Below are 21,233 nucleotides of genomic sequence, written 5' to 3' on the forward strand. Positions count from 1 at the left end.
TCTGTCTCTTTCTGGCCACTTTTAAGATTCTTGCTTTGTCATTGGTGTTTGCCAATTTAATTATAATGTGCCTTGGCATCAGTCTTTTGAGGTTCATTTTGTTTGGGACTCTGTGAGCTTCTTGGATTTGTGTGAGTTTTTTTCTTCCCTATATCAGGGAAGTTTTCTGTCATTATTTTTTCAAACAGGTTTTCTATTCCTTGCTCCGTTTCCTCTCCTTCTGGCACCCCTATTATGCGGATGTTGTTTCATTTCATGTTGTCCCAAAGTTCTCTTAGGCTCTCTTCCTGCTTTCTAATTTTTTTTTTCCTGGAAGCTGCTCTGCTTGGGTATTTTTTCTTACCTTGTCTTCTAGCTCACTGATGCGGTCCTCTGCTTCTTCTAGTCTACTGTTGATGCTTTTTATTTAGTTCTTTATAGCAGTGGTGTCATTTTTCATTTCTTCTTGGTTCTTACAAATATTGTTGAATTTGTCTTCCATTCTTTTCATCCACCTTATGACCATTTCTCTAAATTCTTTCTCTGACAGGTTGCTTGCCTCCATTGCTTCCATTTTATTTACTTCCTTTTCTGGTGATGCCTGTTTTTCTTTCATATGCAGACTGTTTCTTTGTCTCCCCATGATCTCTCTTCTCCAGGTGTTTGGTTATGTAGTCCTCTCTCTGCTGCGTTGATTTAAAGGCACAAAATACAACACCAGAAGGCACAAAACATGAGGCAATGAACACACATGTATTCATGATACTAATAACCCCAAATAAAGGTGACCACCAGAGCAAAAAGAATTAGGGGACAAGGAAAAAAGACGAGAAAAAGAAAAAAGAGGAAAAGGAAAAAAAGGAGTGCAAAAATGAAATTCCGAATAGAAAAAAAGTAAGAGAGAAAAGAAGGAGAATGAAGTAGAAGAGGGGAAGAAACTATTTATATGGGGAGAAAACTCCAATAGAGCAGCTATTAATCCCAACAAATTTCAGCAACAGATACCTAGAGATGAATTCAAAGTACAAACAACAACTAATATAAAGAGAGATGAGGGAAACAGAAGCAAAGAAATAACTGGGGGAAAAAGAAACCAACAAAAAAATAAAAAGAAAAACCGAAACAATCTCACAAACAATCATAAAAAATACCAATATAATCAACAATCAAGCAAACAACAACAAAACGACAGAGAGAAAAAAATTTGGATAGTGAAGAAAGAAAAGAGAGAGGTGTATATGGACTTAGAGCAGGGGATAGGAAATTAGATATATAAGTGGGGTGACATTTTAATGGGGGGTTAAAAGAAGTTATAGGGAAAATATGAAGCAGGAATAGGGTAAGAGATACATAACAACAAAAGGGGAAAAGTGAGGAAAAGAGTTTTGGAATAAAGGTAAAGTTGAGATAGAATAAAATGATGCTAAAGGTAAGATGAAAATAGAATGTAGAACACTAATCCCAAAATAAAATAAAGAGAAATTAAAATGACACTTTAAAAAAAGGTAAAATGGTAGTAGTACTAATACTGTTTAAAAATGAAAATGTAGTAATTAAAAAGGTAAAATCAGGTGATGAAAAAGAAAAAAATTTAGTTTCTTAAGTAAAAGGTGAAAGAAATAAAAATGTGTAGCAGTGAAAGTCCTTCACTTCCTCTACTCTCCTGTTTGGCACACCTTAGTCCTGTCAGGTATTCAGGAGAGTGTTGAAGCTCCCTGCGATACACTGTTCCTCTGTGTTGTAAACCACAGTCCTGATTTTAAAGCAGGCAGTATTTGTTTCCCAGACTGCCTTTATTTGTATTTACAGAAGAGTCAGTTTGTGGTTCAGCCCCTGGGTGGCAGTGTTTCTGGATTGACCTCCGAGGCTATAAGTCCTCTCTAGCCAGTATTTAGGTTTTGTTTTCCCTGTTGCACTTAATACTGGTTTGGGAGAGTCAACAGCCCCAGAGCTGGTTCCTTGATCGTTACTCTCTGCTCTGATTTCCAGGTTCCACAAAAACAACTTTCCCCTGCAGTCTCTGTGAGTGACCCCAATTGGGTGATCCTATGTATTTGGTTTAATAATCAAACACAAAGATTTAACAAGGCAAAAAAAGAGCCTGAGTAGGTGCGTGAGCTCACAACCCTCCACCATCCAGCTCTGTGCGCAATTTTCCCAAAGTCTCTTCTGCACGTCCTCTCTCCCTGGCACTAAGCAGCCAGCACACTGGCAAAATACGAGGCTGCCTTTTTGAACCCAGTCCAGCTATGGGCTGATTTTTAGAGTTCCCTTCTGCCAGCAGCCCTGCAGGTCCCCTTCCACACTCGCGGATCACTTTGGCCCCAACGGCCGTGGACATTTTGTGGCGCAGACTCCCCCCCCCCCCCCACGCGTTCCTCTCTCCAACCTGAATTACAAACCGTACCTTTAGGTGAAATCTGACCTTTCCGTGAGGAGGAGCAGGGCTCGTCTGAGTCCACATATTCATGCTGCTTGAGATCCGGCATTCCTGGGTTCATAGCTAGTCCCTGGGTGCCATGGTTGAAGGGTCTCTGGATGTATACACTTCAGATATCAGCCACTCAAGATGGCGCGGTCTCCGCGGTTGAGCCAGCCACTCCGGGAGAGATTTCAGCAGCAGTGGAGGCTGCTCGGTTAGGGGAGCCCGATCTGGCACTCTCCAACAGTTCCCTTTCTCTGGGAGTCCTCTGCCTTTCCAGGCTGCAAACAGTCTCCCAGCTGAATATCCTCTGCCAATTCGAGCTGGATGTTACTCGTTTCAGCTGCTCCGGGACAAGGCACGGGACAAGTCCGCCTATACCGCCGCCATTTTGTCTCCTCTTGGTGGGGGGAAACATTAACCAAAGAGCTTACATGCATATATGCATAACCCACGTACACAGACAACAGTGTGGTGAAGGCCTGGTGGGGTGGAACCAGGTGGAATAGGGCAATGGGGGAAAATGGAGGACATCTGTAATATTCTCAACAATAAATAGAAGTAAAAGCCAAAAGAAGATAATATTAGCTGTGTACTTCAGATTTTCACAATTGCTTTGATAGTTCAATTTTTCTGAAAGCTTAATTTTTTAATAAAAGTAGCCTCAGCTTTTTATATTACACAGAAAATGATAATCTTCTCACTGAAATCTACTCTCTCTGATTCTCTGATGCACACACAGACCCCCTTAATACCAATTACCACCAAGCCGTGGCCAGTGTGGCTCAGTTGGTTGAGTGTTGTCCTGTGCACGGACAGGATGCCAGTGGTATTTCTAGTCTGGGCAAATAACTAGGTTGTGGTTCAATACCTGGTTGGGATATGTGTGAGAGAGAGCCAATCGATGTTTCTCTCTCTCTCTCTCTCTATCCCTCTCTCTAAAGTCAATAAAAACATATTTTAAAAAATAACTACCAAAGTACTCACTTCTTAAGAACTTAGACATTTCCAACTTCTGGCACAGCTCCTCAGCAAGCTCAATATTTTTTGAAGGCCTGTGGTCCACATCTGTATTTCTTTCTTATGTAGCTTATCCATCACATCATGGCTTTTATCCTCTGTTGTTGAGGCAGAAATGTCCAAGAATTCATAGCCTTGGGAAAGGGAAATTACAACAGAGTTGCATGAGCCAAAGGTAAACCTTCCTCTGAAATACCTTTTATCCATTTAAAATTCAGTACTGTAGTCAGGGCAGCAAGAGATTTGGATCTCAAAGGTTGATGGTTCATTTCAATAATTTTGCAAGCCTAGATACTGACACTCAGCATCTTCCACAGGCCTAAGAGAACTTATGTTGTAACTATAGAAATGATTGAGTCTAAAAGAACAGTAATTGAAGTATACACATTTTTGAAAAAAGATAAACACACAGGAACAGCGAATTTAAGAACTACTTTATCTAGATTTTCATTAAGTAGCAGAATGTTTCCAGATAGATCCTATGTATAATTTTCAGATTAGTTATAACTATTTCTTTTTATTATTATTATTGCTTAAAGTATTACAAAGAGTATTACATATGTCTCCTTTTTTTCTCCCCGCCCTTGACAATCCCCTGGCCTCCCCTACCCCCCAGTGTCTTATGTCCACTGGTTATGCTTACATGCATGCATACAAGTCCTATGGTTGATCTCTTACCCACCTCCCTCCTGCCCTCCCGCCCTCCGCGGCCTTCCTGCTGTAGTTTGACAGTCTGTTCGAGGCAGCTCTGCCTCTGTATCTATTTTTGTTCATAAGTTTATAATGGTCTTTATTATCCAGAAATGAGTGAGATCATGTGGTATTTTTCCTTCATTGACTGGCTTATTTCACTTAGCATAATGCTCTCCAGTTCCATCCATGCTGTTGCAAATGGAAAGAGTTCCTTCCTTTTTACAGCAGCATAGTATTCCATCATGTAGATGTACCACAGTTTTCTAATCCATTCATCTACTGATGGGCACTTAGGCTGTTTCCAGATCTTAGCTATGGTGAATTGTGCTGCTATGAACATATGGGTGCATATATCCTATCTGATTGGTGTTTCTGGTTTCCTGGGATATATTCCTAGAAGTGGGATCACAGGGTCAAATGGGAGTTCCATTTTTTTTTTATTGCTTAAAGTATTACAAAGGGTATTACATATGTATCCATTTTATCCCCCCACCCTAGACAGTCCCCTAGCCTCCCCTATCACCCAGTGTCTTATGTCCATTGGTTATGCTTATATGCATGCATACAAGTCCTTTAGTTGATCTTTTACCCCCCTACCTCCTGCCCCCCAACCCTCCCCGGCCTTCCCGCTGCAGTTTGACAATCTGTTTGAGGCAGCTCTGCCTCTGTATCTATTATTGTTCAAAAGTTTATAATGGTCTCTATTGTCCATGAATGAGTGAGATCATGTGGTATTTTTCCTTTATTGACTGGCTTATTTCACTTAGCATAATGCTCTCCAGTTCCATCCATGACGTTGCAAATGGTAAGAGTTCCTTCCTTTTTACAGCAGCATAGTATTCCATCGTGTAGATGTACCACAGTTTTCTAATCCATTCATCTACTGATGGGCACTTAGGCTGTTTCCAGATCTTAGCTATGGTGAATTGTGCTGCTATGAACATAGGGGTGCATATATCCTTTCTGATTGGTGTTTCTGGTTGAGTTCCATTTTTTTTAATTAAATCTTTATTGTTCAGATTATTACATTTGTTCCTCTTTTTTCCCCCATAACTCCCCTCCTCCCAGTTCCCGCCCCACCCTCCGCCCTCACTCCCCACCCACTGTCCTCACCCATAGGTGCACGATTTTTGTCCAGTCTCTTCCCGCATCTCCCACACCCCTTACCCCCCCAAAAATAGTCAGTCCATTCCCTTTCTATGTCCCTTATTCTATTATGATCACCAGATTATTTATTCACTTGATTCTTAGATTCACTTGTTGATAGATGCATGTTTGTTGTTCATAATTTGTATCTTTACATTTTTCTTCTTTTTCCTCTTATTAAAGGATACCTTTCAGCATTTCATATAATACTGGTTTGGTGGTGATGAACTCCTTTAGCCTTTCCTTATCTGTGAAGCTCTTTATCTGACCTTCAGTTCTGAATTATAGCTTTGCTGGAAAAAGTAATCTTGGTTGTAGGTTCTTGCTATTCATCACTTTGAATATTTCTTGCCACTCCCTTCTGGCCTGCGAAGTTTCTGTTGAGAAATCAGCTGACAGTCGTATGGGTATTCCCTTGTAGGTAACTGAGTTTCTTTCTCTTGCTGCTTTTAAGATTCTCTCTTTGTCTTTAGCCCTTGGCATTTTAATTATGATGTGTCTTGGTGTGGTCCTCTTTGGATTCCTTTTGTGTGGGATTCTCTGCACTTCCTGGACCTGTAAGTCTATTTCTTTCACCAGGTGGGGGAAGTTTTCTGTCATTATTTCTTCAAATAGGTTTTCAATATCTTGCTCTCTCTCATCTTCTGGCACCCCTATAATTCTGATGTTGGTACGCTTGAAGCTGTCCCAGAGGCTCCTTACACTATCTTCATATTTTCAGATTCTTTTTTCATTTTGCTTTTCTGGTTGGGTGTTTTTTGCTTCTTTGCATTTCACATATTTGCCTTGATTCTTGCGCTCCTCTGGTCTGCTGTTGGGAGTCTGTATAGTATTCGTTATTTCAGTCAGTGTATGCTTAATTTCTAGTTGGTTCTTTATCATAACATCGAGGGTCTCATTAGATTTCTTGAGGATCTCACTACATTTATCGGCGGCTTCTAGACAGTTCTTAAGAGACCTTAAAAGTGTGGTTCTGTACTCAGTATCCTCCATTGACAGTTTTGTCCTGTTTCTTTGTCTCCACATTTTTTATGCTTTCTTGGTGCACCCCCTAGTGGTCTTTGTGCGCAGTCTTGTTGTAGTTAAGCCTTGATTGTTGTCGGCAATAGTGGGGGTGATTTGACCTCCAGGCCAACTGGCTATGAGAGTCTGCTGTGTCTGCAGTGGGAGAGCTTCTGTGCTGGATCTCTAGGGCAGTGCTAATCTAGCGTTTGCCTGAGGCTATCCGGCAAATAGCTCTGCGCAGAACTTGGGCGGGGCGGGTCCCCGGGGATCTACTGGCTGCTCTCAGTTCCGTCCCTAGGGGCTATGCCTCACAGAGTCCCAGCAACCGCTGCAAACCTCGGAGAGAAAGCTTCCTTCGAGTTCCCACCTAAGCCAGACAGTCCCGCTTCTCCCGTTTGAGTCTGGGTCCCTAGAGACTCACCCGGATCTGGAGCTCAGAGTCTGAAACTCCATCCCGATTGAAAACAACAACCGCGCCCTCTGCCTCCAGCCCACTCCGCGTGCACTCCGCACCTTAGTATTTCACTTCAGCACTGTGTCTCCTCTGAGTCTGGGTATGATATTCTCTTTCCTCCTAGTTGTAGAATTTCCACTCAGCCAGCCTTCCTGTGGTTCTGGATGATGTCCGTTCCATCTTTTAGTTGTTTTTTGAAGTGGTTGTTCGAGGCAGCAATCTCTGGCGTTAACCTATGCCTCCATCTTGGTTTCTCTCCCCATTTGTAGTTTTTTGAGGAAACTACATACTGTCGTCCATAGTGGCTGCACCAGTCTGCATTCCCACCAGCAGTGCACAAGTGTTCCTTTTTCTCCACATCCTCTCCAGCACTTGTCGTTTGTTGATTTGTTGATGATAGCCAGTCTGACAGGTGTGAGATGGTACCTCATTGTTGTTTTGATTTGCATCTCTCGGATGATTAGTGGCTTTGAGCATGTTTTCATATGTCTCTTGGCTTTCTGAATGTCCTCTTTTGAAAGGTGTCTATTTAGATCCTTTGCCCATTTTTTGATCAGATTGTTTATCTTCCCTTTGTTAAGTTGTATGAGTTCCCTATAAATTTTGGAGATTAGGCCCTTATCAGATATGAAATTGTCAAATATGTTTTCCCATGCAGTGGGTTTTCTTGTTGTTTTGTTGATGGTTTCTTTTGCTGTGCAGAAGCTTTTTATTTTGATGTAGTCCCATTTGTTTATTTTCTCTTTAGTTTCCAATGCCCTAGGAACTGTATTGGTGAAGAAATTGCTTCGGCATATGTCTGAGATTTTGTTGCCTTTGGATTCTTCTAGTATTTGTATGGTTTCCCGTCGTATATTTAAGTCCTTTATCCATTTTGAGTTTATGTTTGTGTATGGTGTAAGTTGGTGGTCTAGTTTCATTTTCTTGCATGTATCTGTCCAATTTTCCCAACACAATTTATTGAAGAGACTATCTTGACTCCATTGTATGTTCTTGCCTCCTTTGTCAAATATTAATTGAGCGTATTGTTTGGGGCTGATTTCTGGGCTCACTATTCTATTCCATTGATCTATATGTCTGTTCTTGTGCCAGTTCCTGGCAGTTTTGAGAAGAGTGGCTTTGTAATACAGCTTGATATCTGGTATTGACGTCCCACCTACTTTATTCTTTCTCAGGATTGCTGCAGCTATACGGGGTCGTTTTTTATTCCAGATGAATTTTTGGAGAGTACGTTCTAGGTCTGTGAAATATGCCATTGGTATTTTAATGGGAAGTGCGTTGAATTTATAGATTGCTTTGGGCAGTACGGACATTTTAATGATGTTGATTCTACCAATCCAAGAGCATGGTATGTTCTTCCATCACTTTATGTCTTCCTCTATCTCTTTTTTCAACTTCCTGTAGTTTTCTGAGTAGAGGTCTTTTGCCTCTTTAGTTAAGTTTATTCCTAGGTAGCTTATTTTTTTTGGTGCGATGGTAAATGGGATTGATTTTTTAGTCTCTCTTTCTGCACATTCACTATTGGTGTATAGAAATGCCATAGATTTCTTGGCGTTAATTTTGTATCCGGCTACATTGCTGAATTCTTTCATTAAGTCTAATAGTTTATTGATGGAGTCTTTAGGGTTTTTTAATTATAATATCATGTCATCTGCAAATAAGGACAGTTTTACTTCTTCTTTTCCAATTTGGATGCCTTTTATTTCTTCTTCTTGTCTAATTGCAATGGCTAATACTTCCAGTTCTATGTTGAACAGGAGTGGTGAGAGTGGGCATCCCTGTCTTGTTCCTGTTCTTAGGGCAAATGGTGTTAGTTTTTGTCCATTGAGTATGATGTTGGCTGTGGGTTTGTCATATATGGCTTTTATTATGTTGAGGTATGATCCTTCAATTCCCACCTTGCTGAGAGTTTTTATCAAAAATGGGTGTTGAATTTTGTCAAACGCTTTTTCTGCATCAATTGATATGACTATGTGGTTTTTTCTTTCAATTTTTTTATGTGATGTATCACGTTTATTGATTTGCGGATATTGTACCATCCTTGCATCCCTGGGATAAATCCTACTTGGTCATGGTGTATGATCTTTCTGATATACTGCTGGATCCAATTTGCTAAGATTTTGTTGAGGATTTTGGCATCTATGTTCATGAGGGATACTGGCCTGTAATTCTCTTTCATTGTGTTGTCTTTACCTGGTTTTGGTATTAGGGTGATGCTGGCTTCATAGAATGAGCTTGGAAGTGTTCCTTCCTCTTGGATTTTTTGTAGTAGTCTGCGGAGGATAGGTTTTAGTTCTTCCTTGAATGTTTGGTAAAACCCCCTGTGAAGCCGTCTGGTCCTGGGCTTTTGTTTGCTGGAAGCTTTTTGATGACTGCTTCAATTTCTTCCATAGTTATTGACCTATTGAGATTTTTAGAGTCTTCCTGATTATCTTTTGGAATGTTGTATTTTTCTAGGAATATGTCCATTTCCTCCAGGTTGTCTAGTTTGTTGGAGTAGAGTTGTCCATAGTATTTTTTAACAATCATTTGTATTTCTGTGGGATCTGTTGTTATTTCGCCTCTATCATTTCTGATTTTGTTGATTTGGGTCCTTTCTCTTTGCTTCTTGTTTATCCTTTCAAAGAACCAGCTCTTTGTTTCATTGATTTTCTGTATTGTTTTTTTGGTCTCTATGTCATTTATTTCTGCTCTAATCTTTATTATCTCCTTCCTTCTGCTCACTCTGGGCTTTTCTCGTTGCTCTCTTTCTAATTCTTTGAGCTGTAGATTTAGATGATTTTCTACCATTTTTTCCTGTTTGTTGAGATAGGCCTGTAGAGCTATAAACTTCCCTCTCAGGACTGCTTTCATTGCGTCCCAAAGGTTTTGGATTGTTGTGTTTTCATTGTCATTAGTTTCCAGGATGTTTTTAATTTCTTCTTTGATCTCATTGGTAACCCAATCAATATTTAATAACGTGCTATTCAGCTTCCAAGTGTTTGGGTATTTTGAGTTGTTTTTATTGTATTTTATTTCTAATATTATGGCCTTGTCGTCTGAGAAGATGCTTGGTATGATTTCAATCTTCTTGAATTTGGGGAGACTTTGTTGTGACCCAATATGTGGTCTATTTTTGAAGATGTCCCATGAGTACTTGAGAAGAACGCATATTTTGTGGCTTTGGGGTGAAGTGTTCTGAAGATGTCAATTAAGTCCATTTGATCTAATGAGTCATTTAGGTTTGCTGTTTCTTTGCTGAGTTTTTGTCTAGTGGATTTATCCAGTGATGTCAGTGGTGTATTAAAGTCCCCTACTATGATTGTATTGTTGTCGATCTCTCCCCTGATATCTTCCAGGAGTTTTCTTATGTATGTGGGTGCTCCTGCATTGGGTGCATATATGTTTATCAGGGTTATATCCTCTTGTTGTATTGATCCCTTTAGTATTATGAAGTGGCCTTCCTTATCTCTTGTTATGGCCTTCACTTTGAGGTCTATTTTGTCCGATATAAGTATTGCTACCCCAGCTTTTTTTTCATTTCCATTTGCCTGAAAGATATTTTTCCATCCCTTCACTTTCAGTTTGTGTGAGTCCCTTCTAATGAGGTGGGTCTCTTGTAGACAGCAAAGATATGGGTCATGTTTTTTTTTTTATCCATTCAGCCACTCGATGTCTTTTGATTGGACCATTTAGTCCATTTACGTTTAAAGTTCTTATTGAAAGGTACTTGTTTGTAGCCATTTCTATTTTTTTTGTGGCTGTTTTCTTTTTGGGCTTTTTAGTTCTTTTTACACCAGTCCCTTTAGCATTTCTTGCATTGCCGGCTCTGTGGTGATAAACTCCCTTAGCCTTTTTTTGTCCGTGAAGCTTCTTATTTCCCCTTCAATTTTGAATGATAGCCTTGCTGGATAGACTATCCTTGGATTCAGTCCTTTGCTTTGCGTCACTTTGTAAATTTCTGTCCATTCTTTTCTGGCCTGATGTGTTTCTGTTGAGAAATCATTTGATAATCTGATGGGGGATCCTTTGTAGGTAACTCTCTGTTTCTCTCTTGCAGCCTTTAAGATTCTGTCTTTGTCTTTTACATTTGCCATCGTTATTATGATGTGTCTTGGTGTGGGTCTTTTGGGGTTCATCTTGCCTGGGACTCTCTGTACTTGTGTAGCTTTTTTCTTCCCCATATCTGGGAAGTTTTCTGACACTATTTCTTCAAATAGATTTTCTAATCCTTGCTGCTCTTCTTGTCCTTCTTGCAGCCCTATTATGCGTATGTTACTTCGTTTCATGTTGTCCCGAAGCTCCCTTAGGCTCTCCTCCTGCTTTTTAATTTTTTTCTCCAGTTGCTGTTCAGACTGAGCTTGTTTCTCTGCCTTGTCTTCTAATTCACTAATTCGGTCCTCTGCTTCTTCTAGTCTGCTGTTGAAACTTTCCATGGTGTTTTTGATTGTAGCTATATCATTTTTCTTTTCTTCCTGATTCTTGCATAGGTTGTTGATTTTCTCATCCATCGGGTGAATGAATTGTACAACCATTACTCTGAATTCTTTTTCTGTCATGTTTCATGCTTCAACTTCATTAATGTCCTTTCTTGGTGACTCCTCATTATCTTTCCTCTGGGTGTTGTTTCGTCTCTTCATTCTGATTATCTCCCGATGGTTCAAACGTCGAGTTGCGTGGGCCTGGGCTGTGTGCACTGGGAGCCTCCCATCACCCTAGTGTCACTGAAGAGCTCTGACACTAAGATGTGTGGTTGTGGTGGGTTGGTGGGAACCAGGCTCACTCAGAGTCAGTGTTGTCAGCGCTTAATGTGGCCTCGTACGCGCCCTTAGAATCAGGGACCCTGCCTGCACCGTGCTGAAACAGAGACCCCCCTGAAGCGTGTTGAAAACCAGAGCCCCCTAGCATGCGCCAGGAGTCAGAGTTCCCCAAGAATCCAGTATCAGAGTCTTTGTTGCTTTGCGCGACCTTGCCTTGAGAATCAGGGTCCCTGTGTGCCCTTGCACCAGGAATTGGAGTCACTGGCTCTTAGTATGAATGCACAGGAAATCAGGATCTCAAGCGCAGGTGATAAGAAACATAGTCAGGTCACTGGTGCTTGGTGCTGCCTCCTGCCCAGAGAATCGGGGTCCCTGGGCCTGTGATATGGGGGACAAATTCCCGGTGTTCACGCGATTGCTCCCAGCCCAGGGCTCTGAAGCCTTCAGTGCGTGTAGGCTCAGTTCCTGGGGTTCGCGTGTTTGCTCCCAGCCCAGGACTCCTGAACCCAGCCCTATGCGGGATCAGTTCCAAGGTGCTGGCGCACTTCCAGGCTAAAGTCCCTGGACTGCTGAGGCCCTGGCAAGGGGTGGGTCTATCAGTTAGTTACTATGGTGCTGCCCGCAAGCCTGCAGGAAAGGGGGATGGGCTCTGTTACTCATGGATCTGCAGTGGGGATTTCTGAACTTTTGGTGTCTGCAGGTCTGTAGCTGTGGTCACAGGTCTCTGTCCCCAGTGGCTGCAGGGTCCTGGTATGCGTCTGAGATCAGACTGGGTGGTGCTGAGGCCAGGATCCTAGTCTCAAGCAGCTCTGTTTCCCAAGATGGCGTGGTCACCGTGCCTGTGTTGGCCGCCCAGGAGTGTCCACGCAGGGAGCGGGACTCTGCCGCCTAAGACTGCCCGGTTTAGCAGCCCCTTAGAAGACCTGCAGAATCTAACTGTCCCTAGCTCATACACACACACCACACACGTCCACACACTCCTCTATCACTTCCTTGCACTCTCACACTCTCTCCCTCCCTACTTTCCTGCTGGTCGCCATTTTAGAAGCCTTATGACTATTTCTTATTGTTGATCTTCTATGCAAAACAAAATAATATCTAGACTTAAAGGTACACCATTCATAATGAATATTAATTCCTTAATTACTTGTATTAAATTTCATCTGTAGGAGAATTTTTTATCCTTTGGTTCCTTCATGGTCCAATTAACTAAAAAGTCACACACACAGTTTACAAAGTTGACAGAAATTAGAACACTTAGATAAGACTAGCTTTGAACATTTTAGCCATTTCCTTCTAAATTACTCCAAGATAAATTAATGAACAATCTTTTAGGAAATTTTAAAATGATAAATCATTAACTGATAACCAATTACCTTTTCCTATTTTGAAATGGTTCAAAAACACGTTTGCAATCAAAGAGTCAGAGCATCCAATCATGGTCCAGGAGTAAAATATGAACTAACAAAGTGTTGTGGAGCTTTTTAAATTCTTTATTGTTTAAAGTATTAAATAAGTCTCCTTTTAAGCCCACTGACCTCTCCCCAGCTGCTCCCACCCCCATCCCATGCCCTCATCCCCTGACTGTCAGTTTCCATGGGTTAGGCATATATGCATGTTACAAGTCCTTTCATTGATCTCTTACCCCCCCGCAACCCCCCCCCCCGCCCCGCTCCTGCCTTCCCTCTGAGGTTGGATGGTCTGCTTGATGCTTCTATGTCTCTGGATCTATTTTTGTTCATCAGCTTATGTTGGTCATTACATTCCACAAATGAGTGAGATCATGTGATATTTACCTTTCTCTGACTGGCTTATTTTGCTTAGTATAATGCTCTCCAGGTCAATCCATGCTGTTGCATATGGTAAGAGTTCCTTCTTTTTCTTTTTTTACAGCAGCATAGTATTCCATTGTGTAGATGTACCACAGTTTTTTAATCCACTCATCTGCTGATGGGTACTTAGGCTGTTTCCAAATCTTAGCTATGGTTAATTGTGCTGCTATGAACATAGGGGTGCGTATATCCTTTCTGATTGGTGTTTCTGATTTCTTGTGATATATTCCTAGAAGTGGGATTACTGGTTCAAATGGGAGTTCCATTTTTAATTTTTTGAGGAAACTCCATACTGTTTTCCACAGTGGCTGCATCAGTCTGCTTTCCCACCAGCAGTGCAAGAGGGTTCCTTGTTCACCACATCCTCTCCAATACTTGTCGTTTGTTGATGATAGCCATTTTGATAGGTGAGATGGTATCTCATTATGATTTTGACTTCCATCTCTCAGATGGTTAGTGACTATGAGCATCATTTCATATGCCTCTTGGTCTTCTGTATGTCCTCTTTCGAAAGTGTTTATTTAGGTCCTTTGTCCATTTTTGATTGGTTTGTTTATCTTTCTTTTGTTAAGTTGTATGAGTTCCCTATAAATTTTGTAGATTAAACCCTTATGGGATGTAACATTAGTAAATATGTTCTCCCATGCAGTAGGCTCTCTTGTTGTTTTGTTGATGGTTTCTTTTGCTTTGAAGAAGCTTTTTATGTTGATGTAGTACCATTTGTTTATTTTCTCCTTAGTTTCCATTGCCCTAGGCGCTGTATCGGTAAAGATATTGCTATGCCATATGTCTGCTATTTTGCTGCCTATGGATTCTTCTAAGATTTTTATGATTTCCTGTCTTACATTTAAGTCCTTTATCTATTTGTTCTTTTAAGTTATTATTTAAATACACCATAATAGAGCAAATGTCTCTGAAAATATCACAAATAATGGATTTTTTTCTTCATTCAGCAAATTAGAAGTAGAGGGAAATTTCTACACAGTAGCTGCTATGAGCCTGTTTCTTTTCAATATTTTTTCAATTTTTTGTTCTTTTTCTTCACCATGGGATTAGCAACATTAGGATGAAAACACTTACATGCATACATACATTGTATTTTACACAGATACAATAAAAGTGTTTGTGATAGGATATCACAAAATCCACATCTCTTTCCTTTATCTCATGTTCAGTTTTGATTGAAACACATTTCCTTACAACACTTAAATATACGAAGAGCAAATAGAATGTTGTTAAGGTAAAGCATAGGGTACAAACTCTGGCCAGTGCCCTGCTAATTGTTAATGAGGTTAGAAAGCAGATTTGAATGCTTCTTTTAATTATATGTCGATTCTTGTGCTAGGACAAGGCAGTTTTGAGGACAGTGGGATTGTAATATTCCTTAATGTCCTGTATTGTGATCCCTCCAACTTTGTCTTCCTTCTCTAGATTGCTGCTGCTATTTGGGGTCTTTTTTTATTCCATATGAATTTTTGGAGAGTTTGTTCTAGGTCTGTGAAATAAACCACTGGTATTTTTATAAAAATATATATTTTATTGATTTTTTACAGAGAGGAAGGGAGAGGGATAGAGAGCCAGAAACATCGATGAGAGAGAAACACCGATCAGCTGCCTCCTGCACACTCCCCACTGGGTATGTCCCTGCAACCAAGGTACATGCCCTTGACCCGGGTTGAACCTGGGACCCTTGAGTCCACAGGCCGACGCTCTATCCACTGAGCCAAACTGGTTAGGGCAACCACTGGTATTTTAATGGGGTTTGCATGGAATCTATAGATTGCCTATGGGTAGTATGGATATTTTAATGATGTTGATTCTACTAATCCATGAGCATGGTATATTCTTCCATTTGTTTATGTCTTCCTCTATCTCTTTTTTCAATGTCTTGTAGTTTTTTGAGTATAGGTCTTTTAACTCCTTAGTTAAGTTTATTCCCAGGTATCTTAATTTTTTTGTTGTTGCAATTGTAAATGGGATTTTTTTAAAGTTTCTCTTTCTGTGAGTTCATTATTGGTGTATAAAAAAGTCATAGATTTCTGGGAATTAATTTTTTATCCTTCTACATCACCCAATTCATTTATTAAGTCTAGTAGTTTTTTATAGAGTTTTTAGGGTTTACTGTGTACAATATCATGTCATCTGCAAATGATTTAGATGTCTTTTATTTCTTCTTCTTGTCTGATCACTATGCCTAGCACTTCCAGTTCTATGTAAAACAGGAGTGGTGAAAGTGGACATCCCTGTCTTACTCTTGTTCTCAGGGTAAATGTTTTTAGTTTTTACCTATTGAGTATGATGCTGTTTGTAGGTTTGTCATATAAGGCTCTTATTGTATTGAGGTATGATCCATCTATTCCAACTTTGCTGAGCGTTTTTATCAAGAAAGGGTATTGGATTTTGTCAAATGCTTTTTCTGCATCAATTGATATGATTATGTGATTTTTGTATCTCAATTTGTTTATGTGATGTATAAGGTTTATTGATTTGTGGATATTGAACCAGTCTTGCATCCCTGGAATATGTCCCACTTGGTCATGATGTATGATCTTTCTAATGTAATGCTGGATCAAATTTGCTAGAATTTTGTTGAGGATTTTTAGCATCTATGTTCATCAGAGATATTGGCTTGTAATTCTCTTTCCTTGTAGTGTCTTTATCTGGTTTTGGGATTAGGGTGATGCTGGCTTCATAGAATGTGCTTGGAAGTGTTTCTTCCTCTTGAATTTTTTGGAATAGTCTGAGGAGTGTAGGTTTTTAATTCTTCTTTGAATGTTTGGTAAAACTCCCCTGTGAAGCCGTCCAGCCCAGGGCTTTTGTTTGCTGGAAGTTTTTTGATTATTGCTTAAATTTCTTTGGTCGTTATTGGCCTATTCAGGTTTTTTGATTCTTCTTGGTTGAGTTTTGGAAGATTGTATTTTTCTAGGAATCTTTCCATTTCTTCTACGTTGTCCAGTTTGTTGGAATAGAGTTGTTCATAGTATTTTTTTTTTTTTTTACAATTCTTAGTATTTCTGTGGGGGCTATTGCTACTTCACCTCTTTCATTTCTAAATTTGTTTATTTGGGCCTTCTCTTTGCTTCTGGTGAGCCTGGCTAGAGGCTCATCAATCTTGTTTATCCTTTCAAAGAACTAGCTCTTGGTTTTATTGATCTTTTGTATTTTTTTTTTGTCTCTAGGTTGTTTATTTCTGCTCTGATCTTTATTATCTCCTTTCTTCTGCTCACTCTGGGCTTTTCTTTTTGCTCTCTTTCTAATTTTTTAAGTTTTAGAGTTAGATAATTTATTACCAGTTTTTCTTGTCTTTTTTTTTTTTTTTTTTTTTTTGAGTTAAGCCTATAATCCTATGAACTTCCCTGACAGGACTGCTTTCACTGTGTCAATAGATTTTGGATTGTGGTGTTTTCATTGTCATTTGTTTCCAGGATATTTTGTATTTCTTCTTTGATCTCTTTGGTAACCCAATCATCGTTTAATAACATGCTATTTAGCCTCCAAGTGTTTGAATTTTTTGATTGTTTTTGTTTATTTCTAATATTATGCCATTGTGATCTGAGAATATGCTTGATATAATTTCAATCTTCTTGAATTTGAATAGACTTTTTCTCTGTCCCAATATGTGGTCTATCTTTGAAAATGTCCCATGTGGACTTGAGAAGAATGTATATTCTATAGCTTTGGGGTGAATTGTTCTAATGATGTCAATTAAGTCAATCAGATCCGGTGAGTAATTTAAGATTGCTGTTTCTTTGTTAATTTTTTGTCTAGGTGATTTATCCAGTGATTTCTATGGGGTATTAAAGTCTCCTACAATGATTGTATTGCTGTCGATCTCTCCCATGATATTGTCCAGAAGTTGTTTGTTTTTTGTTTTTAAATATATTTGGGTGCTCCTGCATTGGGTGTATATATGTTTACCAGAGTTCTATGCTCTTGTTTTATCAATCCCTTTAGTATTATGAAGTGGCCTTCCTTACCTTCAAATGTGTCCTTCACTTTGAGATCTATTTTGTCAGATATAAATATTGCTACCCCAGCTTTTTTTTTTTTTCTTTTCATTTCCATCCCTTCACTTTCAGTCTGTGTGAGTCCCTTGTTCTGAGGTGGGTCTCTTGTAGACAGCATATACTAGTATATGGGTCATGTTTTCTTATCCATTCAGCCACTCTATGTCTGTTGATTTGAGTATTTAATCCATTTACATTTAAGGTTATTATTGATAGGTACTTTTTTGTAGCCATTTTTATTCTTTATGCCTATGTTCCTTCTTCCCTTTCTATTTCTTCTTTTTACAGCAGTCCCTTTAGCATTTATTGCATTGCTGACTTGGTAGTGATAAACTCCCTTAGCCTTTTTTTTTTGTCTGAGAAGCTCCTGGTTTCCCCTTAAAGCTATTGAATTATAGCCTTGCTGGATAGTGTACTCTTGGATTCAGTCCCTTGCTTTGCATCACTTTGTATACTTCATTCCATTCCCTTCTGGCCTGATGTGTTTCTGTTGATAAATCATTTGATAATTGAATAGGAGATCCTTTGTAGGGAACTCTCTTTCTCTCTCTTCCAGCCTTTAAAATTCTCTCTTTATTGTTAATGTTTTCCATTGTAATTACCATGTGTTTTGGTGTGGGTATTTTTGGGTTCATCTTGTTTGGGAGTCTATGTGCTTGTGTGACTTTCCCCCCAAATCAGGGAAGTTTTCTGTCACTATATCTTCAAATAGGTTTTCTAATCCTTGCTCCTCTTCTTGTCCTTCTGGCACCACTATTATATGGATGTTACCTCATTTCATGCTGCCCCAAAGCTCCCTTAGGTTCTTCTCCTGCTTTCTAATTTTTTTGTCTAATTGCTGTTCAGAATGGGTGTGTTTTCTGCACTGTCTTCTAACTCACTAATTCTGTCCTGTATTTCTAGTCTACTGTTGAAACCTTCCATTCTATTTTTCATGGTATCTATATAATTTTTTATTTCCTCTTGATTCTTACATAAGTTTTTGATTTTCTCATCTATCCAGTTTAGGGACTGTTTGACTGTTACTCTGAATTATTTTCTGATATATTGCAGACCTCCATTTCATTTATTTCCTTTTTGGGGGTGATTCCTCCTTTTCTTTACTTGAGGTGCTGTTCTTTGTCTCCTCATTTTAGCTGTCTCTTTCTGGTTATGGTTTCTGCTTGGGGTTTGAGAGGTTGTAGACCCTATCAGGGCAATGATCTGGAAATTGATAGCCCAAAGGCTGGATCTGCCTTGAGTTTCATGTCTTTATTGTCTCTGCTCTGAGTTGTGTCCCCTTCTCACATGGATCTAGTCCCTCTGTTGTCTGCTTCAGATACTCGGGGTGGTGGAAGCATGTGCACAGTTCCTCTGGTGTGTGACTCCCTTTGAGGCCCCAGAGCCCTCTGGCAGGCAATTCACTGTGTGGCCTCAGCACATGTGGCAGGGTGGTGTCCTAGGTCCCTCTGGCAGTGTACTTTCAGTGCGGTCCTGTGGCCCCTGGCTGGGAACACTGGCTTTCTCTGGGTCACCCCAGCAGTGTTCTCCTATGGCTCAGAGTGAGGCAGATACTCGGTTGTTCCAAGCAGCCCATATAGGACTCACCCAGGTGCTGGGGAGAAGCAGGTGCAGGTTTCTCTGGGTTTCATTAGTCAGAGCTCCCCTGTGGCCTTAGTGGGGCCATGCTAGGTTATTCCAGGTTGCCCGGGGAAAAAGTCCCTGGGCTCAGGGTGGAGTTAGTATGGGTTGCTCTGGGTTGTACAATCCTCACTTTCTTGTAGCTTGGAGTGAGGTGTGCACTGGATTGCTCCAGGTCACCCCTCCCCAGTGTGTAGTAGGGGTGGGTTGCTCTGAGTCTCACAATCTGCACTCTGTGTCTTGGAGTCAGGGGCATGCTGGGTTGCTCCTGGTATCTCTGGCAGCATGTTTCTGGGTTTGGGGTCGAGCAGGCACCAATTGCTCTTGGCTGCATAGTCAAAGCTCTTCTGTGGCCCTGAGTGAGGTGAGCACTGGGTTGCTCTGGGTTGCCCCTCCTGGGGCTCTGGGTGAAGATGGCATGAGTTGCCCTGGGTCACACAGTCTATGCTCTCCTGTGGTCTGGAGTGGGGCATGTCTTGGGTTGTTCTGGGTCACCCCAGTAGCAGGTCCTGGGGCTCAGGGTGGAGTAGGCACCAGGTGACTCCTGGCTATGATAGCAGCACAGCTCTGGGGCCCAGGGAAGGGGTGGGGCACAGGGTTCCCACTGGCTTGCACTCACTGCAGGATTCTGAAACCAGATCCTAGGATGCTGGGTCCCAGTGGGCTGGTGAGGAGGCCTGGTGCAGGAGGTCACCCTGACAAGCCCCCCTGCAGACATCTGGGAGCCTTCCAGGAGTTACTGCACCATTCACTGCTAGGGCGTGGTTGTGGTTCCACAATGGCTGGCCAGTAACATTCTCTAGGCATCCTCTGCCCTTCCTTATTGAAAATTGTCTCCTGAGTTGTGTCTAATTTGTTATTTCAGGGTGGATATTCTCTGATTTAGTTGCTTTTTGGCCTGGCCCCAGGAGGAAGTGTGCGACACTTCCGCCTATTCGGCCCATATTTTGTCTCGGAGTTTTTTTCATTATCACCACATCCTAGCCTTGGGTATTTTCCCATTCCCTTTAGATTACTTTTAGTAGTGTGATGACTATATTTTCCAAACTCCAAATTAGGTCATAAGATCTGATAAAATAAATTTTTGTGTTGCTTCTTGGTGCCAGATACAATCCAGGAGGTTTACCTTAGATATTAAAAAAAAAAAAAAAAGAAACTTCTGGAATGCTGATGGTTTGTAAGGATAATAAAAGAGAATGTTTGAAATTAAGAATGTCTTGGAAAATTTTGTCACTGTATGAGTAGGACATTGAATCAGTGATACTGGATAGGTGAAAAAAATCTATTAAAAGTCAAGGCATGAAAAACTGGCAATATCTATGAAGTATGCCATTGGTATTTTAATGGGAAGTGCGTTGAATTTATAGATTCCTTTGAGTAGTATGGACATTTTAATGATGTTGATTCTACCAATCCATGAACACGGTATGTTCTTCCATCTGTTTATGTCTTCCTCTATATTTTTTTTCAATGTCCTGTAGTTTTCTGAGTAGAGGTCTTTTACCACTTTAGTTAAGTTTATTCCTAGGTAGCTTAATTTTTTTGGTGCGATGGTAAACGGGATTGTTTTTATAATCTCTCTTTCTGAAAGTTCACTATTGGTTTATAGAAATGGCTCAGATTTCTTGGGGTTAATTTTGTATCCTGCTACATTTCCAAATTCATGTATTAAGTCTAGTAGCTTTTTGATGGAGTCTCTAGGGTTTTGTATGTATAATATCATGTCGTCTGCAAATAAGGATAGTTTTACTTCTTCTTTTCCACTTTGGATGTTCATAGCAGCACAATTCACCATAGCTAAGATCTGGAAACAGCCTAAGTGCCCATCAGTAGATGAATGGATTAGAAAACTGTGGTACATCTACATGATGGACTACTATGCTGCCCTAAAAAGGAAGGAACTCCTACCATTTGCAACGGCATGGATGGAACTGGAGAGCATTACGCTAAGTGAAATAAGCCAGTCAGTGAAGGAAAAATACCACATGATCTCACTCATTCATGGATAATAGAGACCATTATAAACTTTTGAACAATAATAGATACAGAGGCAGAGCTGCCTCAAACAGATTGTCAAACTGCAGCGGGAAGGCCGGGGAGGGTCGGGGTGCAGGAGGTAGGGGGGTAAGAGATCAACCAAAGGACTTGTATGCATGCATATAAGCATAACCAATGGACATAAGACACCGGGGGATAGGGGAGGCTAGGGGACTGTCTAGAGCGGGGGTAAAAAATGGACATATATGTAATACCCTTTGTAATACTTTAAGCAATAAAATAAATAAATAAATAAATAAATAAATAAAATTAAAAAAA

This window comes from Myotis daubentonii, chromosome X (assembly GCF_963259705.1).
Source record: "Myotis daubentonii chromosome X, mMyoDau2.1, whole genome shotgun sequence".
In the NCBI taxonomy this organism is placed as follows: Eukaryota; Metazoa; Chordata; class Mammalia; order Chiroptera; family Vespertilionidae; genus Myotis; species Myotis daubentonii.